The sequence below is a fragment of the Phalaenopsis equestris genome, unplaced genomic scaffold, assembly GCF_001263595.1.
Source record: "Phalaenopsis equestris unplaced genomic scaffold, ASM126359v1 Scaffold235639, whole genome shotgun sequence".
NCBI classification, from domain to species: domain Eukaryota; kingdom Viridiplantae; phylum Streptophyta; class Magnoliopsida; order Asparagales; family Orchidaceae; genus Phalaenopsis; species Phalaenopsis equestris.
In genome coordinates, this window is record NW_018253500.1 from 18774 (window position 1) to 39449 (window position 20676).

A 20676-nucleotide genomic window follows, 5' to 3' on the forward strand; every position below is an offset into this window, starting at 1 on the left:
TGGCTATCCTGATAGATTTAGTTTTCTATGTAAATTTTTATAAGCACAAAAGTATAACATAAAAGTATAAGAAAGTCAATGCTGCAAACTATAAAAGCGTACCTGGCGAGTCTTCTCGTTCCACCACCTGAAACTTAAAATGCATGTTAAGGCAGTTTATGGAGAGCAGGAAAAGTAAAGTTTTGGTAGTTTCCCTAACCCTATGTCATATTTTTGTGGGTCCTTAGGAGTGATTAAGGATGATTTTGTCAAACAAAACATATTAAGTTTAGTAGATCTTCAAGATATCCAATAGAACTAGAGGAAGAAGCGGGTCCGTGCTACTCTCTCGCTGCTTGGTGGAAAATCCTGAGTTCTTTTAAACTGATTATGTTGCTTAATAAGCTATCATGTAAATACCCTTATTACTCAGTGAACATTGATGTCTCAATTATCCCTAAGAATAGGGTAATTATCACTTGTGATTCAATTTAAGAATTATGTGGGTGAAGACCCTTAAAGAGGTAAGTTAGTGTCGTTGGAACACTTAGCCAAATTTTAACCCTAATTGCCTAATAACCCTAATTTGGGCTTGTAGTGTTTTAAAGGATGTTAATTTTAAATGATATTTACTTTTCTAATCCTCATTAATCCTCACTTAATTGAAACTTGGTTTAGCCTAAGTCACTACTAAGCCCTTAAGACCTAGGTGAGTGTCTTAATTAGCTTTGAAAAGATCTAGGTTTAGGTGATCATGATTCGTGATTTGAATTTTATTTGAAAATTAAATTAGGGGTATTAAATTGATTAATTATGAACTTCAAAACTCATACCCATAAGTCCTAGAATCATTTTATTTTAATAAACTTCCAAATTTTAATAATTTAGAAATTTATTAACTTATCTTTTTCAATTAAGAAGTGAGATTGAATTCTATCAATTAGTTTCTACCAATTAACCCGAGATTAGTTTCTATCAATTATCCCCCTTGTGTTTCAAACATCAAATAAATTGATTAAGATCAGAGGTTACCCATTTCCCTGATGTTAATTAAGGCTAAATTTAATTAAGGCTAAATTGTCCAAATTACACATTCGCCTCTAAGGCTCTATCACTTTATAATTTATTAAATTTAATCCAAATGAATATGGAATTTTTATCTTACCTCATTCATGGGACAATTAAGACATTAGAGGAGAAAATGTGATTTTTCAAAATTTAATTTTATTTATATGATTATTTTCATGCAAAAATAGGATTTTTCAAAGAAAATTCCTAACTTGACCAAGGTAAGTCCTAATCCCTTAAATTTTTTACTGGAGGTAACTTTAGACCAGAGAAGCCTTTGAACAAAATTTCATGATTTTTTTGAATTTTATTTAAATTATTACAATTATTTTAATTTCTAGGGTATTTATTAAATACAAAATATTTTAAAAGGAGAAAATTAAGTTTAGTATTTATGAAAAGTATCCCTGAGGTCAAAAAACTTAGAGGAGGAAATTTAATATTTTTCTAATTTTTATTTGATTTATTGGAATTATTTTAATGAAAACTCATTTTTAGCCTTTAAAAATTATTTTTAAGCTTTAAAATTCAATATCCTTATTTAGAAAATTAAGAAAAATATTCTAATTATTCCTAAGTATTTAGGAAGTCATTTAGAATATTTCAATGAGTTTTATTATTTTTTTGTTATTTTTAGGGATTTTTAATTATTTTAAATATTTAAAAATAGGCTTAAAGTGAAGTTTTTATTTTAAATATTATTTTATTTTTAGAAAATACCCCTGATCACAAAGAATTCAAAACAACTATGTTTCATAATTTTTTGAGTTGTATTTAAATTTTTAAAAATCATTTTGGTGCCAAAAATGTTATTTATCTTTAAAAATCGACTTAAGTTATTAATTGAACTCAAAATTTAATGAAATTTTTATAATGAGTTCTCTGGATCCTAAACCACAGTTGAAATAAAAAATCAAGTCATTTAAATGTTTGTATTTTCAAAAATTAATTATCTTAATAATTTAGTGTTCATCAAAATTAAGTACATTTTAAATGACTTGACTCATGAAATTATTTCTAAAAGCTTCTTTGGTCATTATGGACCTTCCAAAATTTTCTTGGAATATTCTAGTCAACATGCTAATTTCCATGGTTATTTTAAGGAAATAATGTGCAAAAACTTGAAAAATATGGATCTTTATATAGGGACTTCCTCTAACTTTGGAAAAATCAGAGGATATTTTCCTTAATAGAGGCTACAACACGACAAAATTTCAAGCCAAGGTGATATGTCAATATGCATGTAGAATCAAATGTTTCTAAATAGTGCTTAATTAATTAAAATTAAAATATCCATCAAATGGACTTAAAATTTATTCAACATTGTTCTCCTCTGTTCACTTAGCATGAGAGTGTTTTTATTTCATATTTGTGATTTTTCTACACAAAGTTATGAATTTTCTAATTTAGGGGTATTTAAATAAATAGGAAAAAGCCATTTAAATAAAATTTAAATAAATAGGAAAAAGCCCTATTTATCTATTTAAATTGTGTGTGCCACCTCAACCTACGACGTCTCCAAAGCTCCATGCAGCGCGCTTACATATGATGCCGCCATCCACCTCAGCGCTGAGTCGGCCCGCTGTTTATGTCCCGAAGCGTCGTCCAGCTCAATCTCCTCCGTTTGTTTGATACACGCTCGACCAAACAGCTCCCCATCATCTTCCCCGATAGAATGATCTCGTGACCGTCCGCACTAAAACCCTAAGATCTCAGCCTAGACTCAACCAAATCACCTGGGTTTTGGTCTTATAGACTTGTCTATGTGAGAAGAACACATCCACACAGTAATTATGCAATTAAATTAAGCCTAATTAAATGGAGAATTGAAATAGGCTTGGGATGAGGTGAGGTTTTATACCTTTACTCTGAGAAGTGAAGCTTTGATCAGTAGGTCTTGACATGTGCGTTATGATCCCAAGAGGCTAGGGATTGAGTCTCTAGTTTTCATGTAAGGCCTATGTATGAATTCGATCACGACCCGATTTGGGTGTTGGTCTAGAGCTATGGTAGAGGCTCAGTGGAAGGGGGATTTTATGGGGCTTTAGCTTCTTTCACTGTTGTGAAGGTGTGAGTAAGAGTTAATTTGAGTTTGAGTTAATTTGAGTTTGGTGGACTGTGAAGGTGTATTGGTTTCTGTTCTCGTTTCCGGCAAGGTTTTAAGCTTAAATTGAGCTTCGATAGTGAGAATTGGTGAGGGAAAATGGTTGGAATGCACTGAGAGGAACTTAGGGAATCTCTGTATGAAGTTTGGAGAAGCCTCACTAAGGAAATTTCAGCACACCTACCATGGTCGTGGAGGTGAGTTTTTATAAAAATGGTCATGGGGGTGGCTCTCAGCGCATAAGTTTTGGTGCATTGTGGTGCTTAGGTGGAGGGCAGAGGAGCTCCATCAGTTGGTTTGGCTGATCTGGCCTCTAGGATTGATTTGGGTTAGGTGCAATGGAGGTGGCTCTCAGTTTTAAGCTTTTCCAGCCACTAGACTGGCCGGCCGGCCAGGGACAGGTGGCTAGGAGCTCAGGGAACCCAGGGAAATATGTCACAACAATTTAGTGCAATAATACCTAATTTCGGTAAGGATATCTTAAGCACATGCATTTTTGGAAATAATATCCTATGATTTGGGGGACTTTTGGTCCATGGCTTGATTTAGGTGGTTTCATGGTGTTTGGACAAGTCACTAAGTCCAACTAATGGTTGTGATGGAGTTAATTTGGTGACTTTAGGGTGGTTAGGTCACATTTAGGGCATGGGTCCAATGGGTGAAAATTTCCAAAACTTGGGTTTGTGCTAGGCTATCCATGTCAATTGGCCAAAATATTTGTTTCATTTGGTGTAGATGATCATAAGGAACAACTTTGGTGAAGAATGGAAGTGGTTTTGAGCTCAATTGAGGGGTCAAATTGAGGGAATTTTGACTTTTAGTCAATTTGGTCATGTTGGACTAGGCTTGGGTCTAGCTTGGGTTAGCCTTGGACTAAGTCCAAATTGATTATTATAAATTATTAAAAGGGACCCTATGAAGAGCCTTCAACATGAATTGGATTCCAATTTGGGGGTTAAGGCAATCAATTGGGTGAAATTTGGGGACTTAGCCAATTTGGGGCAAAATTTGGGAATTTTAGATTTAGGCCTAAATCAAATAGGTTTGAGGCTTCACCAAGGCCAATTGATGGTTGATTTTGATGTATAAGAATTTTATAAACATTTTTCAACATTAATTGAGGCCAATTGACTAGGCTATGGGTTCAATTTGGTGCGATGGTCATATGGTCAAAATGGTCAAAATTAGGGTTTTGACCTAAATCAAAATTGGGCTCAAATCATGGGTCAATTATGCTTGGATTTGTTCTATATTTGTCATATCAAAAGTTCATTTGAGTTTAGGATTGAAATTGGGGCCAATTGAGATCAAATTGATGGACTTTTGGGCTTAATTTGGGGAAATTTGGGCCCTTAAAGGCACATTTGAGGGTTTTTGTTAAAGGTTGTCAAATTGGCTAAATTGGGTAATGTGGTAGTTGAGAAAAATAAAATTGGGAATATTTGGGATTTATTGATATTTTTTGGGAATTTTTTGAATTTTTTGAATTTTGGGCTATGGAGGGGTATTTTGGTAATTTGGGGGTGTTTAGGGGTAAAAGGCCAAGATGGGTATATTTGATTAGATTGGGTAACTAATCACCCTAAATGAGCCATGGACCAAAGGAAATCCCAGCCAAAGGAAATCCCATTTTGGGTCCTCTGCATAGTGGTCTTAGCTAAAATCTTAGTCAAACCATAACCCTAGGGCTAGTAGGTTTAGGGGACCATCTAGATGAGTATCCAAAAAAGACCAAGGGACCTAGGCTAGAAAATTGAGTTTAGGGTTGTCAGTGAATGTGAGTGTAGATGAGTGTAGTGAGTCTTAGCTCCAGAGCAACACCCAAGGTCAATCCTAAGGTCTAGCAGTCCTAAGGGTAACTCATCTTGAGTTTCCCTTATGGTGACCCCACCTACTAATTTCTAGAGGTTAGGACCAATATGTGGAACTACAAGTTGAGTAAAGAAGATGGTAGAATTTCTAATGGTGAGGGTTCCATGTCTAGTTTTTTAAGAATAGTCAATAGGAAAGTCCTATGGCTAGACCTTAGGCTACTAAAGAGGAAAAACTAAACCTTAACCAAAAGTGAAAAAATGAGGTCAACAAATAGACCCCCAATAGGTGTGGTGTGATGTGCTGGGCAAGCACCCCGCGCATATTGGCGTTGACTGATGTGATAAAAAAACCAATAAAACCTCCTAAGTCAATAGACCCGGAAGTATGTGTAGGGTTGTGTGTGTGATTTGCTTCTGCTGGGGAATTAGCAGATGATCGTCTGGCTGAAACCAAGGAGTAGGGACTCTCGCTGAGGATCAGAGAGTGAATTTTGAGTTATAAAACTTCAAAGATTTCCAAAGGATGAGAGTCCGTATGTAAGCGCTGAACCGAGGTGGAAATTGAAATTTAAGTATCAATTCCAAAAAGACAAGAAGGGTCAGAATTTAGGTACCGTCTTCAAAAGATGAGAATCAAAATTTAGGTACTGATTCGAAGATCTGAGAATTGAAATGTTGGTATCAATTTAATGATGAGAGTCAAAATTTAGGTATTGACCTCGAAATGTGAGAATTGAAATGTAGGTATCAATTTAAAGATGAGAGTCGAAATTTTGGTATCGACCTCGAATTGTGAGAATTGAAATGTAGGTACCAATTCAAAGATGTGAGAATTGAAATGTAGGTATCAATTTATTCAAAGATATAAGAATTGAAATGTAAGTATCAATTCGAAGATATTAGAATTGAAATGTGGGTATCAACTCAGAGATATGAGAATAGAAATGTAGGTATCAATTCAAAGATGTGAGAATTGAAATGTGGGTATCAATTCAAAGATGACAGAATTAAAATGTAAGTATCAATTCAAATATGTGAGAATTGAAATGTGGGTATCAATTCAAAGATGTGATAATTGAAATGTAGGTATCAATTCAAAGATGAGAGTCAAAATTTAGGTATCGACCTCAAATTGTGTATAGAGCCTGTGGTGTTGAATTTGCAGAAGTGTATCATGTGGAAATGTTGATTTTGTAGAAGATTTGTAGAGCTTTATGGGGTTTTGTGCAGAATACAAAATTTTGCGAGGTTGTGAAGAGAGTTAAGGTAGATAAAGACAGTTGCGCTGCGCGCACAAGAGCACAAGAGTAGGAAACTCAAAAAAAAAATGAGAGGATCCACTCAACAGATTTTTATCTCATTTAATTTTTTGAAATGTCTTTAAAGTTTTAACTTTTTAATTGGTTTATTTTCAAAAGAAATTTGTTTTGTTGTTTATTTATTGGTGATTAGTTTCTTTTGCATTTATATTTTAAAAATTTGTTGTTTCGTTCTTTGTTCATTAAAATTTTGAACCAAAGCGTTCGCACAAAAATGCAACTGACAGAAAGGCACAATTTGAGAGAAATTTCCATTAATTTGCTCCAACAAAGATGTCATCAATCAAACACAAGTTAATGCCTCAAAAGGTACATTATGTAGTCCGTGTCGAAATACATTGAGAACATCTCATAATATGAATACATTGTAGACTGAATACATTAGATACATGTCATGCTGTTAAAAGAAAGTAAGTGAAACCTCTGTGCCAGGTATGTTGAGCTCCTGATCAAGCTGAACTTCCAAGTCATGCTCCAGGATAAGAGTTCCCTTCGCATGTACTTAGAGGTACAAATTTCTCATAGTTCGTATGGAAGTAACTCCTCCAATTCTGGGTCCTACTAGAATCCATATGGCATCTTATTGTCATCCATCCTGCAGAAAGTCATAGACACCCTACGGTGTCGTACTCCTGGAATGCAATAGTACTCCTGGCGGTGTCGTACTCCTGGAATGCAATATTTGGCAACGAATGCACCGTTGCCCTTGAGAACAAGTACTGAACCGACTAGAAGAGGAATCTCTACAGAACCTTTGAATTCACCAGGGCCGACAATACAATATCAATTTCTTTCCCAAACAATATCAATTTCTTTCCCAAATAACTCATGAATGAGACTCATGAATGAGACCATGCAGAAAGGCCTCACAAAATCATGATGATCAATGTGTGGGGGAATGCAATCACCCTCTTCATAAATATTGATAATAAAACTATTGAGAATGCAGGTAGCAGGTAGAATATTCCATTTGTCCATCCTTTTGGTCATTCATTTTATCATCGGTGGTAGCAGATCTACTTGATCATGTCTAAGAATCCTAGGCGGACTCCCCTGTCTGTCATTCGTGAAGTTATAACAACAGCCACATTGGATGGTGATTCTTCCCTTCCCTCTCATCCACTTTTTTTGCTCAGAATAAGTTCTTTCCATGAGAAGGCCAGCTCTACCTCTGTCTCTTAAATTGAAGATGCAGTTCATAATGCTTCTTTCATCAGTCTCGGAGAAAACCTCAGTGTACAGCTCCAGGCCTTCCAGTATATTGATGAACTTTCCCTGAACTTCTTCATAAAACTCAAATTCTTATTTATTCACTCTATTTATCTTGTAGTATTCTACCATACCAGGGATTGGCAGCAGTCGCGGGAGTTCCTTCCTTCGAGCATCGGCGGGAACCCAAACTGGTGATGGTCAATCTAAAATATGAAACTCAGCCTCTAACGGGATGTACGTCCCCGGGCTCCACGGTACATACTGATCCATTGCCAGCAGGACATATGGTTCATCCATCATGAAATCCAAAGTCTGATACTTGTTGGTGCTTGAAGTGTACTCTTTCAATGTACTGAAACGTTGTAGATGCAAAACATTGCAATCCAGGCATTCTACAAATGCGCCCGTGGTTGATTTCCCGGCCGGTATTTTAACGTTGCATGTCGGCCAAACCCGACACAAAACATTTGAAACTAGAAGTGTGTTTGAATCTGTCACAAATCCTGGTTCTTCTTCCGCGGTGGGTAAGCTAGCAAAAGTTTATTTCAGGTTTGGATCGTAAAAATGCTCCTCAGAAATTGGGGTGAGCAAGTTATTCGTCTCTTTTTGACTTTTGCATTCTTGTCGTAGAAAAGCTCTATGCTTCTTGCGACTGGCATTCTTGCATTGCGTCCTGCAAAGCGGAGTACTTGGTAGTCGTTTGTTATTGGCGGCTATTAATCCTCCAGCAGGTGTAACTACCATGGAAGGCAGATGGTTGGGCCCCTCCATTGGATCTTGCTGTGTTATCACGTTCTTGCCCTTGTGTGATACATTGTCTTTAGTGGTCACTCTCAGTAGTGAAGGATGTCCCTCTTTCTCTTTGCAGCTGACTACGTCCATAAGAGGACCTTCGTAGTCCATTTCAACCTGGTTGAAATCTACGTTGAAGTCTATGGTACCGCCTCGTGGTGCCATCTCCTCATTTAATGCGAGGTTTCAGCCATCCTGGAAAGCGAAGATCAGCCTCTGTCCCGACATTTTTTCTGCAGATGACAGGAAAAACGTAAGTGGGCCGAGACTTGTCATCAACAAGAACAAAAAAAAGTATTTACTAAAGTAAATTTTAGATTTTTTTTTTATTTGAAGAATTTTATATATGAGTTTTATTTAATTAAAAGTGGAAAGAAGAAAATTTGAAGTTTAAAATATTTTTCTCAAAATTTTCATTATATTGAGGTTAATTACAAAATTTGGACCAAGTCATAGACATTTGGCCACATAGATAACCCCAAAAAATCAAAGTTTGCAAAATTTTAAAAGCAAGCAGAGGCAAGCGGCGTTAGGTTGTGTAATAAGTTTTCAGATATTGTCCGCTTATTGGTAACATGGGTCTTTCGCCCCGGAAGTCCACTAACTGGTAGGATCCTCTTGTGTAGACCTTTTCAACAACAAATGGTCCCTCCCAAGTTGGCTCGAATTTTCCACCTATTTTACGGCGTGCAATAATAGGTCTTTTGAGCACAAGTACGAGGTCACCAACTTTGAATGTCATTAGGCGGACCAATTTGTCACATGGGCTTGTACCATCGCTTGTACCATCTTTGCCTGGTAGAGCTCCAAATGTTGCTGTGCTTCCTGTCATTTTCCATCGAGACTCTCCAGTTCTTCAAGTCTGAGTTTTGTGCTTTCTTCCGTTGTGAGTTGGCTGGCAACGGCGACTTTGAGAGACGGTGTCTGGATTTCTAGCGGTAGGACGGGCCTCCGCCCTCAGCTCCATACACGAGCATATAGGGTGTACATTGAATGGGAGTTCTGAAAGTCGTCCAGTAGGCCCACAAAGCTTCTAATAGCTTGTTGTGCCAATCTCTTTTGTTTTCATCAAGTGTTTTCTTTAAAATCTGTACCAGTGTTTTGTTGAAGGCTTCAGCCAAGCCATTTGCTATGGAATAGTAAATCGTAGAGTATCTCCAATCTATCGCACGTCTTCTGATGAAATTGTTGATCTTTGTACTTCTGAAAGTTGTCTCATTGTCGGAAATTATGCTTTGTGGTACTCTGAAATGGTAGACGATTTGACCTTTAAAAACTGAAGGATGTGTTGTGTCGTAACTTCATGTAACGGTACTACCTCTGCCTACTTGGAGAAGTAATCTGTAGTGGCAAATATAAACCTGTGTCCTTTGGAAGATGGAAGGTCTATCGGACCTATTATGTCAGTGCCCCAACACTCGAATGGCCACAAGGTAACAGTTGGGTGTAGCACATTTGGAGGCTGGTGTAAAACCACCCTATGAACTTGGCATTGGTGACATTTTCTGTATCCATCCGTGCAATCGGACATCATTGCTGGCCAATAATACCCGAGTCTTGTGATCTTCATCTTCATTTTCGGCCCTGACTGGTGAGTGCCACACAATCTGACATGTACCTCTTTGACAATATTATGTGCTTCGGCTCTGCCCAACCCCCGTAGCCACATCGGGTCAAACGATCTTCTATACAGAACATTTCCCATCAGGGCTTAAGACATAACCCTTCTTGTGATGTGGTGCGCCTCAGACTTGTCTTCTGCCAGCTTTCCAGTATGCAAATATTCTGTTAATGGCTTGCACTAATCTTTGTTGATGTCTGCAACTATATTTATTGCTTCTTCTTTTTCGAGTTTGTTTAGAGTTTTGAAGTTGATCCGAGACAAGACCCGTCTTCCTTGCACTGTGACTTCAATGAAATCCTCCAGGGGACACACCATCATTTCCTTAGCAAGTTTTGCTAGAGCATCGACATGGGCATTATCTCCCCTAGGAATCCGGAAGAAAGTCACATCGGGGATCTGCTCCATGAGCGTCATCGTGTACAGTTGGTATTCTATTAATCTTGATTTCAGAATTTTGTATTGTCCGGCGACCTGCTGAATGATGAGTTGGGAGTCACCATAGATGGTAATGCTTATTATAGTCATTGAGATTGTCATTTCCAATCCGGTGATCAAAGCTTCGTATTCTGCTTCAATGTTGGTGCACGGCTCCATCAGGTGGTATGAGAACCTCAACATACCCTTGTCTAGTGTGATAAAGATCAAACCAATTCCTGCTTTATCTGGTATAAGTGTGCCTAAGCCTTTATCTTTTCTGGCTGACAAAGCACCATCAAAGTACATTTCCCAGCATTGTGCACTAGATAATTCCATTTGTAGTATTTGCTCATCTGGTAACTCATCGTTGGGAGAGGACCCATCTGGCAGTGGGTGTGCAGCGAGAAAGTCTGCTAGTATTTGTCCCTTGATAGCACGGAGGGGAACAAAAGTTATATCAATGTGCAATAAGATCATTGAGCATCTTGCTAGATGTCCGGAGAATGTTGGTCGGGTCATCAAATATTGCAATGGATTAACATTCGAGATTAGGGTGATCTTATGAAAAAGCAAGTAATGTCTAAGCTTTTTGACGGCAAAAATAAACGTCAAACAATGCTTCTCAATAGGTGGATACCTTGTCTCCGTCGGTATTAGATGACGACTCAAGTTGACGACTCAAGTAGTAGCAAGTAGTAGAGTGCATTTTCTTTACCCTCATCATTGACTTGGACTAAGAGGGCTCTGAGAGAATCATCTAAAGCCACGGTATAAAGTATCAGAGGTTTCCTGGGATAGGGGCTGCTAAGACAGGAGATGTCATTAAATATTATTTAACGTCCTCGAAGGCCCGTTGGCATTTCTCTTCCCAAATAAATTTGGCATCCTTTTTAACTAATGCTGAGAAGGGCTGACACCTACCTGAGAGATTAGAAATAAAGCATCTCAGATATGCCAACTTCCCTTGGAAGAAACGTAGTTGTTTCAAGGTTTTAGGAGGAGGAATTTCCAAGAGAGTTTTAATCTTATCTTGGTCGATCTCGATTCCCCGATGAAGTACAACGAATCCTGAAAATTTTCCGAAGGTAACGCCAAAGGAGCACTTTAAGGGATTCATTTTAAGGTCATATTGTCATAACCATTCAAACATGATCCTCAAATCATACAAATGGTCTATTTTTTGTTTAGTCTTGATGATCAAATCATCCACGTAGCATTATACTTGGTTGTGAATGAGGTCATCAAAAAACTTCGTCGTTGTGAATGAGGTCTTGGTTGTGAATGAGGTAATCAAAAAACTTCGTCGTTGCACGCTGATGTGTTCCTCCAGGGTTCTTTAAGCCAAACGACATCACTGTGTAGCAGAAAATTCCAACCGGTGTTCTGAAGGCTGTAAGTGCTGCTGTAAGTGCTGCCTGTAAGTGCTCCATCTCGGGAGCCATCTTGATTTGGTTATATCACGACAATCCGTCAATGAAGGTGAAAATGTCATGTGTTGAAGCAATATCCACCATCATCTCTAGTATGGGCAGTGGAAATTCATCTTTCACACATGCCATGTTCAAATCTCTGAAGTCGACACAAACACAGATCTGCCCATTTTTCTTCTTAACAGGTATAATGTTGGTTAACCATGTGGGGTGCTGCTCTTCTCTCACAAAGTTGGCCTCTATCAATTTCTTCACCTCGGCAATAACTTATTGTTCTATCTCGAGGCCCATTCTCCTGGGAGCTTGTTTTACCGGGATTATATTCTTGTCCACCCCGAGTTTATGAACTGCAACCTCTGCTGACAATCCTGGCATTTCATCACAGCTCCATGCAAAACAATCTTTGAATTAGGTTAATAGTTTGATCAATTCTGCAATTTCTTCGCCATTAAGTAGAGAACTTATAAATGCAGGTTGGGGTTGTTCTTCAGTCCCGAGGTTAATCTATTTCAATTCATCAATGGTAGATTTAATTTCCTCCTTAAATTCTGGGGGAGCATCTTTTATTGGTTGATCTGTAGAGTCATCCTCTATATAGAGGTATTCCTCTTCTGGTTCACCAATAACAACCACAGAAAATTCAGAATCATCGGCTGGTCCGACTGTACCAAATTTGAGACCCTCTTTTGAGTTAGGAATTCGGCTCCTAACATTCCATAATTTTCCAAAGAGTTACAATTTATCTTTTGGCATTTTTTTTTGGTAAGTGACCCTATTGAATTAACTTTTGAACACTAGGCGAGAAGTAACCAAAAGGCAATTCCATTAATTCATTAGAATCAACATCCAAATTTACATGTTTTTCAAGCTCAGTAGAGATAGAAGCACGTTAAATTTGATCGGCTTTGAACCAATACTACGGACTTCCTTGACCTCTAAACTCTTGACCTTTTGAGGAAGAATCAAAGGGTCATAGCATTCACATAGTGGTTTATCTGATCATAAATTTTTTAATATTCATTCTTTTCTGTATCTTCTAGGGATATCTCGTACTGAGGTATTTTACGTCTTGTCATCATTATATCATCTTCAGATCTGTCTTCATCACCAATGTTGATAGTTGACCTAGTTCGTTCAACAATTAAATTGATCCTTCCTCGTCCCCGTCCCCGGCCTCGACCTCGCATGCGCGAACTAAAAGGCCTTTCACTATTTCTTTGTAAAGGAGTTGTGGAAGATTGCTGAAGTGGAGTTGAATGGCCTCCTATTTTTGATTCTTTTGAATCAGCATCTTTTCTTGTCAGAACCTCACGCGAGAAGACAGTTTTCTTCGGAGGCGCGTAGTAGGCAGCATCTTCATGGATACCAACTTTGTGCACTGAAAATGGTTGTAGATCTCTCTTGATGCAATTCTCTTGACCATCTTTGTGGTACTTGATGCATTGGTGTAGAGATGATGGAACCATATTGTGCTCATGAATCCATGGTCGACCCAATAGAGTGTTAAAAGAGGTCTCGACGTTGATGATATGAAATTTAGCAGTTGTTATGAGTTCTCCAACCTTCATAAGCAATGTAATGGATCCATCCCTTTTGGTTGAATCCCCTTGACATTGATTTATTGACCATAATCTATTGAGATTCAATATCCAAATAGGCCAATGTCCGTAGGCTCATCAAATTAAGAGATGCCCCAGGATCCACTAAAAGTCTAGATAACACAAATCTGCCAATGTTTACGAAGATGTATAGTGAACGGTTGTGATCGACGGTACCAAGCAGCAAGTCTTCATCTGTGAAGGTTTCCCTAGGCTAATTTTCCAACCAGCGAGCAAACTTCATCTGACGATGTGCTGGCCAATTGAGCTAAGCAAATTTCTGGGTCAAGGAAAGCTGTAACCAGAGACTCTCTCATCTCCTTTAACAGGATCAGAGTGTCATTGATGCTTAATCGGGCTAGCAACTTTCTAAGATGAGCTAGCACATTGTAGTCTACTTTGTATGATCCTCCAATTTTATCTTGATCATGTGGTTCTTCCACTGATGGAGGTGGGGGCATCTCTTCTCGAGTCATTATTAATTTTCCTTTATCTGTTGGAACTGTTCTTGGTGGTAACACTTTTCCGCTCTATAAGTTAACTTCTGTTATTTCTTCCTCTTGAGATATCGTTGTGGAATCGTTTGGTGTCTTTTCCTCTTCGTCGAAAAGATATAAGTTGATGGCAAATGGTGTACTATGATGCTCAAGAGTTGGCTCCTAGTCATCGGTGCCGTCGTAAGCGGTATTATTGATGTTTTCTTTAGGCTTGACAACGAGTTCATCGAACTCGAGTACAAAACTCGAGTACAATTTTCATCGAACTCGAGTACAATTTGAGGATGGTTTTAGGGATCGTAATCAAAGCTAGATCAGTCATAATCAGTTATGCTATCACCAGAAACAGTTAAAACGTAGCTGAGATCACAATCATTATATTTATAAGACCCCGAAGGGACAAAAATATAATCATACAAAGTCAGGTGTTCGAGGATTTTCTTCCCTATATCAAAGACAAACAATCTAGTAGAGGCAGCCCCTATCCTACCCCCCTACTATCAATCTTTGTAGTGACACTTTTCTTCTTCTTGTTCTTTGTTCTTGACGATGACAGATTTTCTGATGAAACCTTCATCTCGGGCTTGGTATGTTGTGGACTCTGAATGGAGGCTTGTTTTGATGTAGACTGGATCTTGTTCAGTATTTTCTTGGATGATCTACTCCATACCTCATTCCATTCTTCTTCGGTATTTGTAGAAGCTTATTTTGATGAATCTTGTATTTGATTAAGGACCCTCTTGAGTTCATCCCAAGCTGTACTCCATCCATCTATTCCGACATACGGATCAATTGAGGAGATTGACTCAGCTGAAATCATGTTTATGGAACATTTTTCAGGTTCTTTTAAATATTCTTTCTGGATTGTTATATTCTCTTCTTTGAGGTTCTTCTTGAGCCAGTCTTTAAAGACGAAGCATTTTTCTATAGTGTGCTCAAGCAACCAGTGGTATGGGCAATAATTTGGTTCATTCTTCTTATCTACCTTTTAGGGCTTCTTTGGATCTGGTAGTTTGAATTTTGACTTCTTCATCAGACTCCTGAATATTTTAGGTATAGCTTTATCCTTGAAGGAATACACAATTTTCTGTCACTCCAACAGGGATATTCTTTTATACTCTATTTGAGGTGCTCCTTCTTGAGGCGGCTGCTGGTTGGATGATTATTCTGTTTCTGAGAGGACTGGCGATGTTCTTCTGCATATATCTTTATTGGCTACTTTCCTTTGTCGACGGTTGCCACTACTCCTAATTTCTTTTCGAACACTTTGGTCACCTTAGCCTTTTAATGTGGCTCTATGTGCTTAATCTCTTCTTGAAGAATGTTGGGTGTACTGAGTAGCTTCTCAAGGGATTTGATGGTGAGTCCCTTAAGCATGAAAGCTGCTAGTCCATCAATGCTCTTGAGCAGAATTTCAATAGCATGATGTTCCTATAGTTGAGGTTCACATTTCATGTTAAGGTTTCTCCACCTCAAAATATAATCTACCAAAGTTTTGCTAGACTTTTGCTTTTTCATCAACTTTTGCTTTTTCATCTTTTGCTTTTTCATCATGAGCTCTCTGATATACACATGGTACTATGCCCCGGCAAATCATTTCACAAACATTTTTTCAAATTCAGAAAATGTTTTAACTTACCCATTGAGCAAGTCAGCGTACCAGTCGAAAGCAATCCCTGACAAGCTGCTGACAAACTGTTGGAAGAGTAGGGCCTCATTATTTCTCATGTTGCCACAACTGGCTCGGAAATGCGCTATATGCTGTCTGGGATTTCCAGTCCCGTCAAATATTTTGAAGTTTGGGACCACAAAACCCGTGGGGAAAGGCATGATATCAAACTCTTCCAGGTAAGGTCTACCCTTCAAAATTGATGCACTGCCCTTGGATTGGGCTAAGGCGTCCCACACCTATTCAACCATTTGCTTGAACTCATTTTCTGGCATGGCACTTAATGGAGAATCTTTTCTATGTTGCTCATTTCTGTTTGCTGAAGCAACCTCTCTCCTTTCATCCGCAATGTGTATAATTTTTGACTGATTAATTTCTGGAGAAGCCAATTGCGGTGCTTGTAATTGCCCCTGAATGGTGGCCATAGCGGTCATGGCTCCGGTCATTTATTCTATTCTTTTCTCCAGTACCTGCTCATCCCTTAGGAGGATAACCCTATGCAGTTCATCTATGGCGTTCTCTTCGGTGTGATGTTGAGCCTCGCGCACAGATGTGGTGGCTCTAGTTTCGATCACATGGAAATCCATGAAATCCTCCTCCAAGTCTCCTCTATCACATGGACATCCATGAAATCCTCCTACAGGTAATCATTGTAATTAAAGTCTTCATTGTCGCTATCTCTAGCTAACTCGTGTTCTCTAGCTAACTCAGAAATTTCAATCCTGAGTTTCTCAACTTTCTCTTCAATTATCGATTCCTTGATTGCTTAAGATCTGGATGATCCTAATGAACATCCTCTATTTATTCCTCTATCTCACTAATTATTGTCGTGATGACGTTAGATATTTCAGATCGTGGTTTCACTTTTTGTCTTACAGGCTCACTGGACTGTATCAGTGCAGTGACCTTGGGTATCCATATCTTTTTCTTTTTTGACTATGATGTCTCAGGACGGAGCGTCTTAGTAGAAACATCGGTATGCCGAGAAAAAGTGTGCTCCCCATGGTGTAGACAGGCTACAGTGCCAGGTAAGCATCTCATCTTTGCTTTTGGGATTGTAGGACTATCTTCATGACGGGTGATGGGTAAGATCTTCGGACCCAGTCTCGACTTAACCGATTGACAGCCAGCAATCTTGGTAGCAGTATGATCAGTAGTAACTATTGTGGTATCAATCTTGTTCCCTAAATGGAACCAAACGGGGATACGAGTAGGTGGCACTCCAGCTGTCTTGTGGGACTGTCTGGTTGACACCGTTCAAAATTTCCTTCTTCATGCGAGGATAAATTGCACCACCCACTCGTTTAAGTATCTCGCTAACCAAACATCTTTCTTTAGTAGCAAGCCTTCTGAAAACTGCACTAACTCGAGTGATAGGAGTGAACTTCTTCCTCTCCTCACCATGTCCATGAAGTGGCGGTAATGTGGCAGTAATCCTTGAGATACTCTCATATCCATTGGTATCTGTCAGAGGATGGAACCTACTGCTTTGCAGGAGTGGATAAATTTCTGGTAACACTTCTTCAACTTGATGAGGCTCATCCTCAATGGGCGTCTTCTCAAGAGCTTGGGCTTTGATGGCCTTTCAAACATTTCTGTTACGGTTCTTCCTTTGAGTTTGGGTCAGTGATAAAGTCCTTGAACTTGATCTGATTTCAAATATGGGTGGTGGGACAGTTAATCCCTCAGTCGGATCCTCAACAATCATCACTTCTTTCCCCTTAGCAGCAGCAGGGCTAGCGGGTTTGAAGGGTGTCGCGACGGCAGTAGCTTTAGCCTTGTTGTAGGCAGGGAAGCCTTGAAGGCAGTTCAGCTTGAATTTTGCAGATGGCTTTTGCATTTCTAGAGCGGCGATCTTCATTACCACAAACGGGGCTTTCCCAAGGATGACCTCGAGGTCTTCAAATCCAGCTCCAAACTTAATGGTAGGGGCGACGTTATGAGCACTACGATCCGTTGGCAGGTTGTAGGAAAAGGTTAGCGTTGGGTAGGCCACTGCAGCAGCCTTCTAAAACAAAAAGTTTTAGGGTTAGCTATATGGCCAAAAACCTTGTACTTTTTAGTGCAAGCACCAAAAATCGAAAGTAGAGGTTGATCTGTAGACCGAGCGGGTCTTAATTTATGGGTATTTTACAACTTTGTCTAAGAAAAATTAAGAGGTGTAAAAAATTTAATTAATGTAAGAAAATTTCAAAGTGCGTGCAGTACAACACAATTTGGTTTAATTTGTGGAAAAGAAAATCAAATTTGGAAGGGAGATGTGAAGTATTTTAGGACCCAGTGCGGGACCTATTTAGTGGCAGAAAATGCCTAGGTGGAACTAGTCAACCGACACACCTACCCCCCGACACACCTATTGGGGTCTGTCCAGATAGGAAAATTTTAAGAGTCCTTAATGGCCTTCTGAACCCCTATGTTCAAAGATGGTTGATCAGCTAGTCCTGAAGTCCAAGGAGTTAGTTGTACTTTCCTAAGATTTGTACTAGGAGTTAGTTGTACTTTCCTAAGATAGAAATGGGTAAAGCATGCCAACGGAAGAAGCGTAACTTGGTCCAAGAGGGACATGGACACATTACTGATGTGTGATGCGATGATAATGTTTGTTGATTTACATGGAGAGAAAAGCTTGTCCTCGGCAGAGTCGCTAGAGGTTATCGACGCTATTTTTGGTTTTGATGGGGTTGCCCGTGAGAAGCGAGAAGCTGTCGGTCACCGGAACGGTCATCGGAATCGAAATCCTATCGCCCGCTTCGGAAGGACGCTTTAATTTACATATATATTTAGTTTTAGAAGAATATGAAATCAAACTGATCTCATATTTTTCATAGTTTAAATGAAAGACAATTGTACCTCAAATCCTATATTTATCCCAAGGACAAACAAAAGATTTGAGGATGAGGCTCGATCAAATAAACTAAGGAATATATGACATCCGTTTGATCTGCAAAACTTTTATATTTTTTGACAATTTCCCCTTTTTAATATAAAGAATTGAAAAGGGTTTATATTAAGCTTGGATCGGACATGCTTCCTATAAGGGCAAGCCCCTATAGCTAATTACATCACAAATGACCAAAGTCATCTAAGAAGACTCTCGATAAAAATCAAGAAATATTATCTTCAAGGAATTTCAAAGGGTATGACTCTTCAATGAGATCGGATGTAGAGGTGTGAAAAGGGGATTGGTTTAAATCTGGAACATTTTGTTTTAGAGTCCAAAAGAGGAAGAACTAAGGGATGTCATGGATCCAGAGGCGAACCTTGGTGACTTCCCAAGCTATCCTAACGTTTGGCTTCAATTTTGAGGATAAATATTTAAGTGTTTCATCATGCAAATTTTATTAGTTAGTGCTTACGTTCGTGTGAAACGATCACACAAATAACTTGGAAGATGTGAGGATTTAGGACAAACGACAACCTTGGAATCTTAAGACGAGTTAGGGCTTATTTTGTATAACAGAGCTATAAAAAGGCCTAACGATAAGGTGAGGGTTTACAATACATAAGCAAGCAACCTCGAAGTTGTATGGCTTTGTTGTTTAAGTCTAAGGAAGGAAGATTGGTTTAGCTAGGGGAAACAGATTTTGTTGTTAAAGATGGTCGTGCTGCCCACCATGCTAGCTCCAAGCTCCCTGCCGTGACGAGTTTGAGTTCTCTAGTGTGTCAAGTTATAATGTCAAATCAGGTGGCCCTATGGTTGAAGTTCTTTAAATTTTATGAGGGCATATTAAAGTTGATTAGAGCGAAACTAGTTAGGATCCTACAATTCCCTCGTTCCAGTACCACTATTTTCTATTCACTTAGTCCAAATGAACTTACTAAACTCGAATTAATGAGTTCCATAATTTTCTTTAGACCATGGGAAGCCTCGTTAGCAACCGTAGGTTACCTCCTCTGAGGGATTCCCAATCATCTGATAGAGACGTCTTAATTTATTTACAATTATAGTTTTATGTGATGTTCGTGATTAAATTTTGAGTTGTTTTATGTTTAAAATGTTGTGGGGGTGAATTTTATCTGGTTGATTTTAGGTTTGGTTTTGGTTTTGGTTTTGTGGATATCATGATAGTTTTAGTTTTCCATGCAAATTTTTATAAGCACAAAAGTATAACATAAAAGTATAAGAAAGACAATGCTGCAAACTGTAAAAGCGTACCTGGAGAGTCTTCTCGTTCCACCACTTGAAACTTAAAATGCATGTTAAGGCAGTTTATGGAGAGTAGGAAAAGTAAAGTTTTGGTAGTTTTCCTAACCCTAATTCATATTTTGGCGGGTCCTTAGTAGTTTAATTAAGGATGATTTTTTCAAGCAAAACATATTAAGTTTAGTAGATCTTCAAGACATCCAATAGATCTAGAGAAAGAAGCGGGTCTGTGCTACTCTCTCGCTGCCTGGTGAAACATGCCGAGTTCTTTTAAACTGATTATGCTGCTTAATAAGTCATCCTATAAATACCCTTATTACTCAGTGAACATTGATGTCTCAATTATCCCTAAGAATAGGGTAATTATCATTTGTGATTCAATTTAAGAATTATAAGAATTAAGACCCTTAAAGAGGCAAGTTAGTGTTGTGGGAACACTTAGCCAAATTTTAACCCTAATTGGGCTTAGTGGCTTGTAGTGTTTGAAAGATGTTTTAATTTTCAATGATATTTACTTTTCTAATCCTCATTTAAATGAAACTTGATTTAGCCTAAGTCACTACTAAGCCCTTAAGACCTAGGTGAGTGTCTTAATTAACTTTGAAAAGATCTAGCTTCAGGTGGTCATGCTTCATGATTTGAATTTTATTTGAAAATCAAATTAGGGGTATTAAATTGATTAATTATTAACTTCAAAAGTCATACCCCTAAGTCCTAGATTCATTTTATTTTAATAAACTTCCAAATTTTAATAATTTAGAAATTTATTCTTATCTTTTTCAGTTAAGAAAATGAGATTGGTTTCTACTAATTATCCCCATTATTTTTCAAATATCAAATAAATTTATTAAGATCAGATGTTACCCATTTCCCTCCTTAAATTAATATGAATGTTAATTAAGGCTAAATTTCTCAAATTACACATTTACCCCTAAGGCTCTATCACTTCTTAATTTATCAAATTTAATCCAAATGATAATCCAAATGACTTCCTACCTCATTCATGGGT